The sequence below is a fragment of the Pinus tabuliformis genome, chromosome 8 (genome assembly GCF_031772625.1).
Source record: "Pinus tabuliformis cultivar Carrire ecotype Pingquan chromosome 8, CPIR1, whole genome shotgun sequence".
NCBI lineage: Eukaryota > Viridiplantae > Streptophyta > Pinopsida > Pinales > Pinaceae > Pinus > Pinus tabuliformis.
In genome coordinates this window covers 576,454,075-576,468,730 of record NC_142294.1, presented here as the reverse complement: position 1 = coordinate 576,468,730, position 14,656 = coordinate 576,454,075, and positions in this window count along the sequence as shown.

The following is a 14,656-nucleotide window of genomic DNA, read 5'->3' as shown; positions in this document are numbered from 1 at the left end:
TGAAAAATTGAAGAAATAAGGTTGAAGGCAAAATATTATGTAGGATCAAATTAAAAACCCAAGAATATGCCACTATGGCAAAGAGAAAAGGGAAGTTTGGGAAATTTGGCCCTCATAAATGAAAGAAGAACATGTTATGGATGTCAAGAATATGGGCACTACAAGAGAGACTATCCTAAGCTCAAGAAGGATAACAAGAAAAAAATCAAGGGAAGAAGCCCATATCACTGAAGAGGTAGAAGAATATGAAAATAAGAAATACAAGAATGAGGAAGTAAAATATCTTTACTATGATTGAGACAGTCTTCCTCACCTAGTTCTTTTCAAGTTTTCGTTTCAAAATTTCTATTGTAAAGTTATAACTATCATGATAGGAATCATTAGGATGATGATAGGATGCATCATATTAGGAGATGCCATCATAGGATCATATAATCAAAAGAAAGATCTCGTAAACATCATCATAAAGAAGCATGAAAGATAGTTGGAATAGAATTCTATTGGTATAGAAGGGTGAAGCTCTTGGTAACCTCATTAGAAGAATAAGGAGTACTTATGAGAAAAAGAAATTCATCTAGTATAGAGCTCATCATACATCATTGAAAAGAATAATTTTTAGGATGAGGATAATCAAGATCGTCTGTTTCAATCTTCATTGGAAGGTTCACCTATTGGAAGAAGCAAGTGTCTCCTCAAAAATTCCAATTTGTATGGGATTCATGGGATGATTGTGTGATGAACAGGCAAGTGAACGAGGTAAAAGGATTGAAGTTATTTAAATCAAGGAAGCTGTTGAAGGAAGTATAGATGACAAAAGGAAAGAGATAAGGTATGTATTCTTATACTTGTTAAAATAGAGTCATGTGATATGGTTGCAAATATCATGAATGAATTCTCTACCTCAAGAGCATGATCAAAATAAAGGATCTCCTACTATGAAAGGATGCATGAAGGCATGGTTCACACATTGACTAGATAAAATCAACATAATATATCCTCATATGAAATATGACGTGGTTGAAAAAGTTGAGGAAACTATGATTGGAAGTTCCTCAGAGGAAATGTGTTAATAAAGAAAGGAAGAGATCATGAAAAATGAAACCATGAACAAGGAAATCAACATCCAAGGAATAGAAGATTTGACTATGATACCTCCATGGGAGAGATATGAAGATCCTGATAATGTTTGAAAAAGAAAGAGACCCTTGATGTTGTATATATTTTTGGATATGTATGAATATATATGGAGGATGATGATGCACAAAAGGAGATGTCATGCTGAAAGACCATCACAAAGGTATTTTTAGTTTAATGTTAATTTTCTATTTTTGAAAAATATTTGGATTTTCTAATGCAGGGCTACCAAAGGAAGAGATGTATATGTCATCTAAAACTGACATTCATGTGGTAGGATGAAATATCCTGAAGGAAACATGGTGCAAAGAAGATATCAAGGGATTAAGGAAAGGCCAAATATGGACTAATAGATCACCTTCAAATGAAAGAATGGATGACATGACTGACATGATTCATGAAAGAAAGGGATGGATGGTCAATGCCCTACAAAGAAGTCCCAAAAAGAGGAAGACTCGTCAATAAAGAAAAATAATTTCATGACATAGAAAGGATGATATCTTCAAGCGGCCGGTTGTCCCATGATCTCCACCAAACGAGTAGCTAGAAGCAAGTCCCTTGTAAAGCGAGAGCTTAGTCAAGTCCCTAGTTAAGAGGGAGCTTGGGTACATTCCTTATAGGAATGGCTACATTCTTGCAATGGAATGGATATATCCGACCTAATTGAGAGGGAGAGATATAAATAACATTCTTCTATTCACTTGGGAAGAGAGAATGGAGGATTGGGTAAGAATTTTCCATCTGATACTCTTTGAGAATGTGTCAGGCAATCCATGATAAGAGCAGTTGTAGAGGACCAATATTATTTAAAGAATGGGAATCCAAGATAAGAATATTCCTAGTGCAGCATACTCCGAGAAACTTGAGTAGGGTATCTTTCTAGAGAGATAATGATGAGCGTGTCTATAACTCATTGGTATTGCCAACATTGTGCTCTACTTTTGTGGAGAGATAGAGTAGTTAGTCAAGGCCTTTCTATGTGACAATGTTGGATGATATGCTGCTAAATAGATGTTTGCCAATCATACTCTTATTATGAGAATTCTTCAGATTGATAATGTCCAAGTGCCTTGTATGGATTATGAATACCTCCCTAGTTAAGAGGGAGTGTTGAAAATATGAAACTCGGTTCGGTCTTCATAATGACATGTGTAATCATGATTTATGTAATTGATGCCAATAAGGAAAAATAAAATTATTTATCTTATTCTTGAGTCATTTGTTTCATTCTTAAGGAATTTTATTTTATAGATAAATCATTGATTGTGAGCTATTAGATTTAGTCATCATGTCATAAAGTCTATTGTGTCAATGTCATGGATTGAAGACCCATTTGGGAATCTTACATATTGTAAAAGGAGAATTTATTTGTGTCACAAACCCTCCAATACCTTGTCATAACTACTATTTCAAGTCATCCCTCAAAGGAAGACGAATATCATTCTAGAAGAGCATGTTGACCTACACACTTACCCAAATCGACTTATTTCATGGGAAAACTATTGTATATATAGAGGACTCGGCCTCACATGAAGGGAAATTGATGAATCATATAAAATAGGAGAAAAAGTGGGAGAAACACAAGAGAAGAAGTCTTCCATCAAGCGAAGAAAAGGAGGAGAAGGAGCCTAAGGAATTTTGATATGTTTTGGAGAAATTCATGTCCCACATGCGAGGAGAACTAGTGTTCTCTACTATAGAAGAAGTTAAAGTTATCATTGGCATCTTAGGAGGCCAAATTAAGGAGGAAAGAAAGTCAATAATACAAACCAAATTGCAAAAGAAGGAGACTCCATCCAAGAAAAGAGAATCAGGGTAAAAAATTAGTGTTGGTAACTGACACATGCTACAACTAGGGTTTTTGAAGAAGCAAAGAGTTGTAGGTCTGACCCAATAGGATGAAATCTTAAGAGAAGATGAGATCCTTAGTGGGATAATCAATTTGTCTATTGTTGTCTCAAGGAAGAGGAATTACTTCAAGGAAGCCTTGTGACTTGGTCTTGGATAGGTTAGTAGGTCAAGGGTATTGGTATTGGAGCTCATCACTTGAATATTCCATAAGAAGAAGAATTTGTTTGGGTTTCCTCTCAACTTGGAGAGGTTTTTTCCGTGGTTGATATCCTACATTTTGTGTCCCTTGTCCCATTCTTATTTGTCATTTGGGAGATGTTTAATGATACAAAATATTAACATAATCAAGTGAAATAAAGAAGCTAATAAAATAATAAGTAAAGTTGCATCACATGAAATTATCATGAAAGAGTAATCACCTCATCCCTCTACCCTGTGTTTCTCAAGATGTGTCAAAACCAACTTCGGTAATTTGCAAATCTGTGACATGTAGAGGAGTATAAATGACAAAATTGACTTATGTGACATGAAGAAAACATAAGATGACACATAGGAGAGTGAAGATAACATGAAAATGACACTTATTAAAGTGAAACAAGAAAAAGTGAACAATGTGAAGGTGACACTTGTGAAATAGAAAGTGTGCAAAAGAGACAGTTGAGAAAATTATCCATACTAAAAGTACAAACACAAACAAAATGAGGGAGATTGTGGATGACAGTGTGAACTAGTTGTCGTCATGAGTTGAACATTTCACAAGCACACTCTTGATGGATGGTGCTGTGCATGTTCACGTTTGCATAAAGGAAGTTTTCTAATGAAGTTATCAAAGACTCTGCATGTGAATGAAAGTGTCTTGAAGACTTAAATTATTTTCAAAACATCAAAAAACCATGGAGTGACCGTATAGTGGCAAATTGTAAGATCCTCAGTAGGTTCCAAAATTAAAGATTGAACAAAATTTGTGTGGTTGTTGATCATAGTGACAACATTTGGACACACTTGTAGAACTCCAACTTCTCTGTTTAAATATAATTGTGTAAGTTTAAGGTATCAGTCTTTTATGAAATATTGATTTCATCTTATGGATTACCTTAGCTTCCCTACTTAAAACGGTTACATATATAGTCCCCTCCATTTCCTTTCACAGTTAAACACATAGCAAATCTTGTCAAATCACAATTGCTTCAATCTAGGAAAGCGTAATATGCATTATGAGTTTAAGATATTCAGAGTATGAGTTTCATATTTGGTGTTGTTGCACTACTAGAAGGCCTGGAGATTATCTCGACAGATTCAATACAAGAGAAAAAACATTGCTTTGTTTCCAGTGATTCTAGATAGTACCCCGATGAAGTCACTTGCTTTACCTCCCTGCATAGAAAGCCTTTCCCTTATTTCACTCTTTATTTATTTATTTAATAGGAATCTGTTTTGATAATTATTATTTTCCAAGGGAAGAAGGGGGATCATGACTTATTGAGAGAAGAGGAGCTTTCCCCTTGAGAAAAGTATTTATATAAGCTCTAATATTGATTTTATCGCTTTATATTCTCCCCTTATCCTTACTTATGACACAAAGTTTAGGAATGAGGATCCTAGAATATATATGGGATTTATAGTTTTACCCAAGGCTTTCTTCTTGAGTGGATCGTATTTTCCATTCAGACATCATTGAATTTAAGGATATGTAAACCCAAGATAGAGAAGAGGTAATAGATTATCCAAGCATTGTCGTCATCACAATTTCCCTTTTCAAGTTTTTCCACATTGTCTACTGAGACAAACAAGAACATATTTCATGCAAAGTCTTATTAAAAAAAATAAAATAGAAAATACATGAAAAGATGAAGCAAAACCAAAAGAACTAAGCAAATGGAGGCTGAATATAAAACAACATGCATGGTATACAATAAGAAAACAAACAAATGCATAGACTCGATTAAGAGCAATATAGAGGGTGGATGCAATGCAAGGGAAACTAAATGAAACTAATCATACTCTTAACATAATCATATAGAATGCCAGGGCTAAGTGTAATGATCTTTCGAATGGATCCATCGCTATTCTTCCCGACCTGCAAAAACAAAGATAAGAGAAATTACAACTCATATATAATAATGTACAACAAAAAATATAAAAGGTTGAGAATTTTGCAAAAAACATGGAAGGTATTTCTTAAAGGAAGAAAGTTGTGTCATGTCACCTAACTTTACCCAACTTGCCAACTTACCTTCTCAATGAAAACCATAATAAAATAAACCATATGGCTCATTGTAAATATACCTTCACTTATATTTTCCTTCTTAGCAAACATCAAGAGAGATTCGAGCTTGCTTTTAGAAAATGGGCTTGCTCAGTAAGATGCTTCTAACTGATGATACATTGGATCTTGAAATTAATGGTGTGAAATCAAGATGAGAATCTTGTGAAAATAAATAAATCTCATCATATTCAAAATGCTTGTCAAGATAATTAGGACTTGACATAACCATTAGTGGAGGCTGAAGTGCCTCAATTGCTTGACAAGCATTTGCATATGGAATGATAAAACATGAGGATCAATCAATTCAAAACAAGTACCATGAGCTATACTAGTGGGAACATGATATAATGAATAATTGTTGTCAAGATAAGATAAATCGATTAAGTTGTAAGATTCTCGATCAATGGAGGATGAACATAAATCAGTTAGAACTCGATTCAACAAATAGCACCAATATTTACTGACATTGAAGAGGATATTTGGTGCCACGAAGAAAATAATGATGATCAGAATATTCAGTAGAAGGATTAGGAGTTGATTACTTTTAAAAATATGTGACAAGTATGAATTCTTTGGCCAAAGATAATTTTTAGAATGATCGACTTCGCAACTTCACACATGCAAGAAAGATATACAGTCCAAAACAAATTTTGATATAAGAGATTTACATAAAGATAAATTGACAGAAATAAAACCTTCAATACAATCGAAGATCAAATCTTGAGAGTTAGAAAAACTATTTGTGAAGTACCAAACATCTTTGAAGAAGGGATTTACATCCAATGAAATCATGTAAAGGAAAGAATTTTGCAAGAATATTCAAAGCTGTTTTTGTACAGGGGCCTTGCAAGAGTCACAAGAAACTAACATAATCATCAACGCAAGTTGAAGTGCCTCAACTTGCTGGTGAGTCCTGATACTTTCAAGAATTGTATTGCATTTTGAAGATTGAATCAAATTATGCATGGTGTGTGGACAACTACTACCAATAATTTTGACTAGATCACCATGATCCAAATGGAGGCCATCTATATCACTGATTTGGTCAGAACCTACATCTTCAACAAATAGATTACCCAAGTCATAAGTTTCTTACAATTGCACATCCAAAGACGGATAGATTAAAAAAAGATAATGAGTAACCTGAATAGAAGAATTTTCTTCACACAAAATAAAAAATGACAAGGGATGGAAAGGATACTCAAACATTTCTTTACATTCCTCTTCATCATGAATGATCTCACTACCATGTGTCAATTCAAAATTCAACTCATTAGATGCAGTATCTCCATCATAAGTTAATACCTCACAAAAGGTGGAACAACAAAGATTGTGAGTTGAAGGTGAAGTTTCAATAATAACATATTCTTTAACCGAATTAGATTCAAGTTCTAAATCTTTCGAAACAAAACTTTCTTGATAAACCAAAAGATCAAAAGGTGCACTTGGGAAGCCATCGTTACATACAATAACAAAGCTATAATCAAGATAGTGAATGTTTTACAAGACTTCAAAATGATTGAGAAAATTAACTTCATTTAATTCATCACCGATATTTATAGATTCAAAATCAATCAAGGATGGGAGAACATTATATTGACATGCAGGATTTTGAAAAAGAGAAGAAAGATCGAAAGAATCCTCACCTCGTTGCTCCTCTACCTATGAAATGTGACTTCCTTGCTCCTGATCTATACTTGGAATTGGACGAGACTAACCAAGTGGATCAGGGGGCAAGGGATAATGAGAAAGAGATGATAGAGGATAACATCTATCCAAGTTAGATTCAAGACTGAATAATGAGAATTAATATTATCTTGAGAAATGAAGGGATTAGCCTTCACCTTCGGCTCCATGAACCATTCCAAGGTTTCCTCCATTTAGCCCTCCTTCTAGCGCCAAAATGTTGACGGTGTTGGATACAACCAACATACAAGGGATCTCCCCGATGTGTAGTTCCAATTAAACCTCACACCATTTGATGTAGGATGCCCATCCAGAGTATTGACCCGACTACCGTACGTAACCATAAGGTTCACATTAGTTTCAATGAACAACATAAGAAATTATATACATAATGCTTGAAGAAGAAAGTAAATTAACAATGTGAAACCACGATTGTAATGTGTGAAAGGAGGCTTTCACAAGGGGGGAGATAAAAGTGAGCCTCTAGAATGAATTAATAGTACTAACCTAAGAGAGACACATTAACAAAGAAAAATTTGTTAGTTATCTAGTGAAATAGTTTAGTTAGACACAACAATCATTAAAGCACATACAACACATCTTCAACAAGATATGTACTCAGGCCACCGAAATAGTTCAATTTCTTTAATACATGTGAATGAAACTTATATAGAAAACATCCAAAGAATAGTCCTAAAACATTCAGAATATAGGCATGAAAATGTATTGGCTCATTGAGCTTGAATTATAAAATGAAAGATGCAATCACACTGTTACAATGATGAGACACTAGTTCCAATAATAAAACATTAAATCACTTTTTGCTTTTCCAAAAAATAATTTTCCCTCATAAAAAAATATCCTGTTTTCTTTTTAATTTTAATTTTATTCTTCTCAATTTTAATAAAGTTATAAACTCTAGATTAAAAACAAAAATTTAATACGACAAATTTTCGTTTTATTTTTTTAATATAGATTACCCTGCAAACTTCATTATTTTTTTTTACTCGCAATTTCGTGAATTTATAGGTGCCCTCGACTGTAAACTTTGAACGATTTAATTTTGAAACTTCTAATTTCACCAAAAAAATTCATATCACGGTAATTCGCAATTGGACCTCGCCGAGGATTATACCACCTCAAAATTATTCAACTAAATAAAGTATAATTTATATTTAAAATTATTTATTAATGTATGCTATTTAATATATTAAAAATACTAATTAAAATTGGAATAGGTAAATAAGAAATATTTCATTCAATTATATTATAAATATTATAATAATGAATAAAATAGTAATATTATATATAATTTATAGATCATTATCATAATTATTAAAGTAGCTTGTTTATTAGAATAATTCTTTTTGACGGTATCAAAATTTCCTTCCACTGAATACAACTTCCTTGAATCCCTGCAATGTTTTTCTGTGACTGGAGTCCCTATTATATATTGTAATATTTTTTTTGCCCATAAATTGATGATGCCACATTCTGATATTCAATTGTTTTGTCACCTTCCTTGAATCGTTGCAATGCTTTTTTGACTGTGGAGTCCATATTATATTATAATTTGTTCTTTTTCACTAAATTGATAGTGCCACATTCTGATATTCAATTGATCTATTATTCGAGAGTTGATTGGGTTTTACGCTAGTAGATATGATTTTTTTGTTAATATCTATCTTTCCATCTTAATATAGTTTTATTATTCTATAAATTAGCATGTTTTAAACGGATAGCTTATAATTTTTATTAATGTTTATTTTTTTATTTAAATATTTACGTCTCAAAAAGGATTATGAAAAAATAATTATGGTTTAGATTTATTATCATTAAATATGAGACGAAAACCCATAATAGTGTTATTGTAATGGTTAAACAATAATTTTATTGAAAAAATAAAGGAAGAAAAATCAAATTGTTAAAAAGCGATGTTTGTATTAATAAAAAAACACCCACTAGTTAGCTCGACGACAGAGAGTCTGGTTCTACAGAACGCTCTACATTGTCCATGTACATCACACATTATATAGCAATCACGGATTTAGAGAAGTTAGAACCATACCCTAGGAAATGGAAACTAATTCCTATCGTGAGGTATCGTGAATCAATTCACTATTCTAGGATATTCTATACTATCTCTAACAATCCCCCTTAATGGAGAAGGGGCTCACAAATATGCCTAACATCTCTCTAAACATTTCAAACTTAATTTTGCAAAGAGTTTTAGTGAAAATGTCTGCAACATTATCACATGTATTACAATATACAAGATGGATTTCTTTTGATTGCACTTTCTCCCTGACAAAGTGGAATTGTGTATCAATGCGTTTAGTGTTCTTGCGAAACACCGGATTATTAGCAAGTTTGATTGAACTCTGATTCTCACATCTAATTGTTGTTTCATCTTTCTATTCTTCCCTGAAATCGTGGAGAAGTCTCCAAAACCAAACTGCCTCACACGTCGCCGCACACATAGCTTGATACTTTGCTTCCGCTGAAGACAAGAAAAATTGTGTTTTGTTTCTTGTCGCTCCATATAATCACCCTGGATCTAATGTTGAATGCATAGCCCGTTATGGATCTGCGGTCGTCTACATTTCCAGCCCAGTCGGAGTCTGTAAATCCTGTCAATCTAACATCAAAGGAATCAGTATAAATAATACCATAGTCTATAGTACCTTGTAGATACCTTAATACACATTTTTCTACATTCCAATGACTCTCAAGTGGCTTGGACATGTATTGACTTAGCACACTAACTACATAAGCCAAATCTAGTCTAGTAGTGGTCAAGTAGATTAGGATCCCAACCAGTTGTCTATAAAGTGTCGCATCTGCCCCTTTAGAGCCATCCTCACTCTGAAGTTTAATGTTCTTCTGTAATTGTACTGCTGCAACCTTACACTGATCCATCATGAATTTTTCCAGTAGACCTTTGACATACTTACCTTGGGACATAAAAGTTTGTCCTAAATATCTCGAAATCTTAAGACCTAAAAAATATCTTAATTCACCAAGGTCTTTCATTTTGAACTCCTGTGAGATTTGTTGCTTGATTTCTCTGATTGGAGCAATAGAATCACCTATAATAATTATATCATCTACATAGAAAAAAATCAACACTATGTGCCCCTGTTCATCTTTCATGGTATACAGATTAGGGTCGTTTTTACTTCTATTGTATCCAAGTTGCAGAAAAAATGAATCAATATTTTCATACCAGGACCTGGGTGCTTACTTTAGTCCATAAATATCTTTCTTTAATCTACAGAATAAATGTTCTTTCCCTTTCTGGACAAACCCCTTGAGTTTATCTAAATAAACCTCCTCTTTCAATTCTCTATTTAAAATTGCAGACTTTACATCTTGTTGGTGAATCATTCAATGTTTCTTGGTAGCTAAAGAAATCAACATTCTGATGGTATTTAGTTTAGCTAGAGGGGCAAAGGTTTCTTCATAGTTAATGCCTTCTTTTTGTGAATACCCCTTTGCTACCAATCTAGCTTTTAAATTATCTATGGTTTCATCTGCATTAATCTTTGGTTTATACAACCATTTACAACCTATGGTTTGTTTCCCTTTAGGAAGTTCAACCAGCTCCCAAGTGTTGTCCCTGATTATAGATTCATATACTTGTTCCATAGTTGTTTTCCATTCACTACACTCATTTGCTTCCTTATAACTAGAAGGTTCACCAACATTCATCACACTATTTATAAAAGCACTTTCCATATATCTTGTTGGCAACTGAGTTTTCCTACCTGATCTCCTGAGTGGTGGGGTAGCTTCAAACCTTGTTTGATCATCATTTTCTAGACTTGACTTGATAGCTACATCATCTTCTTTTCCTTCCAACTGCTGTTGTTGTTGCTTCTGCATCTACTGCTGCTCATTTCCATCACCTGATTCATCACTTCCTTCTTCCATCAAGAATGGAATATCCCATTACTCATTGCACTTATCAGTTTCTTCATGATCTTGCTCATGGAATATGACATCTCTACTAACGAAAATCTTGTGAGTAGAGGGATTAAATAATCTATAAGCTTTATATTGTGAATAATACACTATAAAGGTACATCTAATGGCTTTTGATTCTAGTTTTCTTCTTCCTTCCTTTGGGATATGGGCAAATTCTTTAGACCGAAACACTCTTAAATGTTTTACTGCATGTTTAAATCCATATAATGCTTCATAAGGAGTTTTAAAATCAAGACTCTTTGTAGGACTCCTATTTTTCAAGTAAACTGCAGTATTCAATGCTTCAGCCTAAAAACCATTCGAAAGATCCTTACCTTTCAACATGCTCCTAGCACATTCGACCAATGTTCGGTTCTTTCTTTCCGTTACTCCATTCTGCTGAGGAGTATGGGGTACTGTGAATTGCTGTAATATCACATGGTCTTTACAATACTTAATAAGTTCATCGTTCTTGTATTCTCCCCCTTGATTGGAGCAGAGAATTCTTATATGCTTCCTTGTTTGCTTTTCAATAATGTTTTTGAACTGCTTAAAGTATTCAAATATGTGACTTTTCTTACTCAAAAAATATACCCAAAAAAAATTCATGCAATCATCAATAAACAATAAAAAACACAGTGCACCTCCTGATGAATTTGTTTGCATGGGTCCACAAAGATCTGTGTGCACTAATTCAAGTATGTCACAGCCTTCTCTCGGCAAACCTCAGCGTCCACGCAGCCTTCTCTCGGCAGCCACTGCCAACACGCAACCCCCTTTTTTTTGCTTGCATACTCGGCGTGATTTAGCACCACGGATTTGCGATGGTCAGCGCGATTGTACAACAGAAATTCGTGACAGCTAGCAAAATAAAAACACGCACAAGTCTCACAATGGGATCAGCATGATTTTTTCCCCCAAACCACGTGACAATTTCACCTAAGGCGTGTCAGGCAAATCCTTCACTCTGCGAACAAGGTTCTCAGCCCTGTCACTCTGATACCATGTTAAAAAGCAATGTTTGTATTAATAAAAAACAACCATTGGTCAGCTCTTCCATAGATAGTCTGAACCAACAGAGTCTCACTTTGCAGAATGCTCTACATTGTCCATGTACATCACACATTATATAGCAATCATGGATTTAGGGAAGTTAGAACCATACCCTAGAAAATAGAAACTAAACCCTATCGTGAGGAACCGTGAACCAATTCACTATTCTAGGATATTCTTCATTATTTCTAACACAACTAGATATTAATTATTCGTTAAAACTGCGTAAGTTAGTACATTAAAACTAGTCAGGTAATGTGTTTAATTTTAACTATTTAACTTTCTGTTAACATATGTAAACATAAGAATAATTTTTTATTTTTTTTTAATTAGGTTGAGTTTAGGTAGGGTCACTACAATGTTGAATAGAAGAATGATCTGCAGTCTTTGTGGAGGCCTCTTAAAACACACTAAATTTTACAATTCAATTAATGTACACCTTGTCCATGGATCTTGGATAGAAAGTGGTGATCTGATAGCAAACACTCTGTGAAGCAAAGTCACTTGTCCAATTTTCCACCCCATCCAAATGATATATTAAACATATTGAAAATGCAAAATGATATATTAAAGATATTGAAAATGCAGCTCAACAACAAAATAAATAAATAAATTAAATATAAATGGTTGCCCAAGATTTTAATAATGAAATTCCACTGTCAATAAAATATTAAACATATTGAAAATGCAAAATAGCATATTAAACATGTTGAAAATGCAGCTCAGCAACAAAATAAATAAATATATTAAATATAAATGGTTGCCCAAGATTTTAATAATGAAATTCCACTGTCAATAAAAGCTTACAACATGTTGATATTTTTTCAAATGTTTATATCATTAGTTTTACAACCGATGTAAGTTTTTCTTTAATGGTGGACTCCGGCACATGGAAAATCACTTAAGAAAAAGCTGACCGTCGCACAGAGCTTTTTCATGATCATTGGACGGCTCCTAGGCCCATCCTGAAATATTTTCCTCGAGATGCAGCAAAATCTTTATTTTTATTACTTACAGTAAGAGAGTCTATGACAGTCTATGCTTTATGACTTCTTGGGTTTTTCAGGATCATTGGACGGCTCCTAGGCCCATCCTGAAATATTTTTCTGAAGATGCAGCAGAATCTTTATTTTTACTACTTGCAGTAAGACAGTCCAGGCTTTATGACTTCTTGGAATTTTATATGACCATTTAGGCTTCATTATCTTGTTGGAACCTTCTGAACAGTGCATGCCGATCGATCTATATATATTTGATAATTTTGTCTTTTGGTATAAATTTTAAAAGACAGTTTTTGATGAACGACGCTTCGTGGCCATATAAATGTTTTCCAACATATGCACATATAGATTTATTAGTGTTTTTTTCTTTTTAAATAAAACAAAAATAAACAACACTGTGTCGTTATTCTGAATTTTTTTATTTTATTTTGACATTCCAATAATATAATTACAGGTTTTTTTCTTTTTCAAGCAAGACCGAAGATTAAGACATCTCTATACTTAACGATAAGTGAAAATTGTTCTTTTAGACTTAGCTTAGGTGAGCCCTATGTCTCAATGTTTGATAGAAAGATTTGCATATCAGCGAAATATTGTGATTACGACTGGAGAAAAACGTCATAAATGATACCCTCCACCCTTCCTATAAAATTTCATAATTATTTCATTAAAATAATATCTCAACTTTAAAGAAAAATAAAATGAAACAGTTATTGAACTTAGATATTATTTTTTAGGATTCAACTGCGTTAAGTAAGTCATTCAAGTATGACCATTTCCATGAGAGGTAGTCGTAAACGACTAATTTCTCATGATTTTTGAATAGTTCACTTAGCACTCATTGCATCGGGTGATGCTCACAGGGGTGAAGAAGTGGGATTGAAACTAATGAAATGAATCACATAGCATCAATCATCACTTCCGGGGCTTGCCCCCGGTAACCAGGACTTCCCAGGAGGTCACCCATCCCAGAACTCCTCTGGCTCAAGCGCGCTTAACTGTGGAGTTTTTCCCCACAATCAAGCCCACTTAGCTTGCTACCCCATTTGCAAAACCTTAGCAAGTATTGTGCCTCATGAACCATTCAAGTAGAGATCCCTTGACTCTTTTTGAATTTAAGTATGGGGGTTTACGCAGTGCATTTTATTAGATATCATTTTTTGGGATTCAACTGCGTTAAGTAAGTCATTCAAGTATGACCATTTCCATGAGGCACTATATAGACCATTTTCATGAGGCACAATACTTGCTAAGGTTTTGCAAATGGGATAGCAAGCTAAGTGGGCTTGATTGTGGGGAAAAACTCCACAGTTAAGTGCGCTTGGGCCAGAGGAGTTCTGGGATGGGTGACCTCCTGGGAAGTCCTGGTTACCGGGTGCAAGCCCCGAAAGTTATGATTGATGCTATGTGATTCATTTCATTAGTTTCAATCCCACTTCTTCACCCTGTGAGCATCACCCGATGCAATGAGTGCTAAGTGAACTATTCAAAAATCATGAGAAATTAGTCAGTTACGACTACCTCTCATGGAAATGGTCATACTTGAATGACTTACTTAACGCAGTTGAATCCAAAAAGTTATTGAACTTTTTAAAATTATTCAATTACATCTAACAAAAGCACATTCATATTCGAGGGATACCTGGTAGCCTTTTTCCTTTGTCACAATAGTCCTGCCATCCCGGCATGGACTATAGTA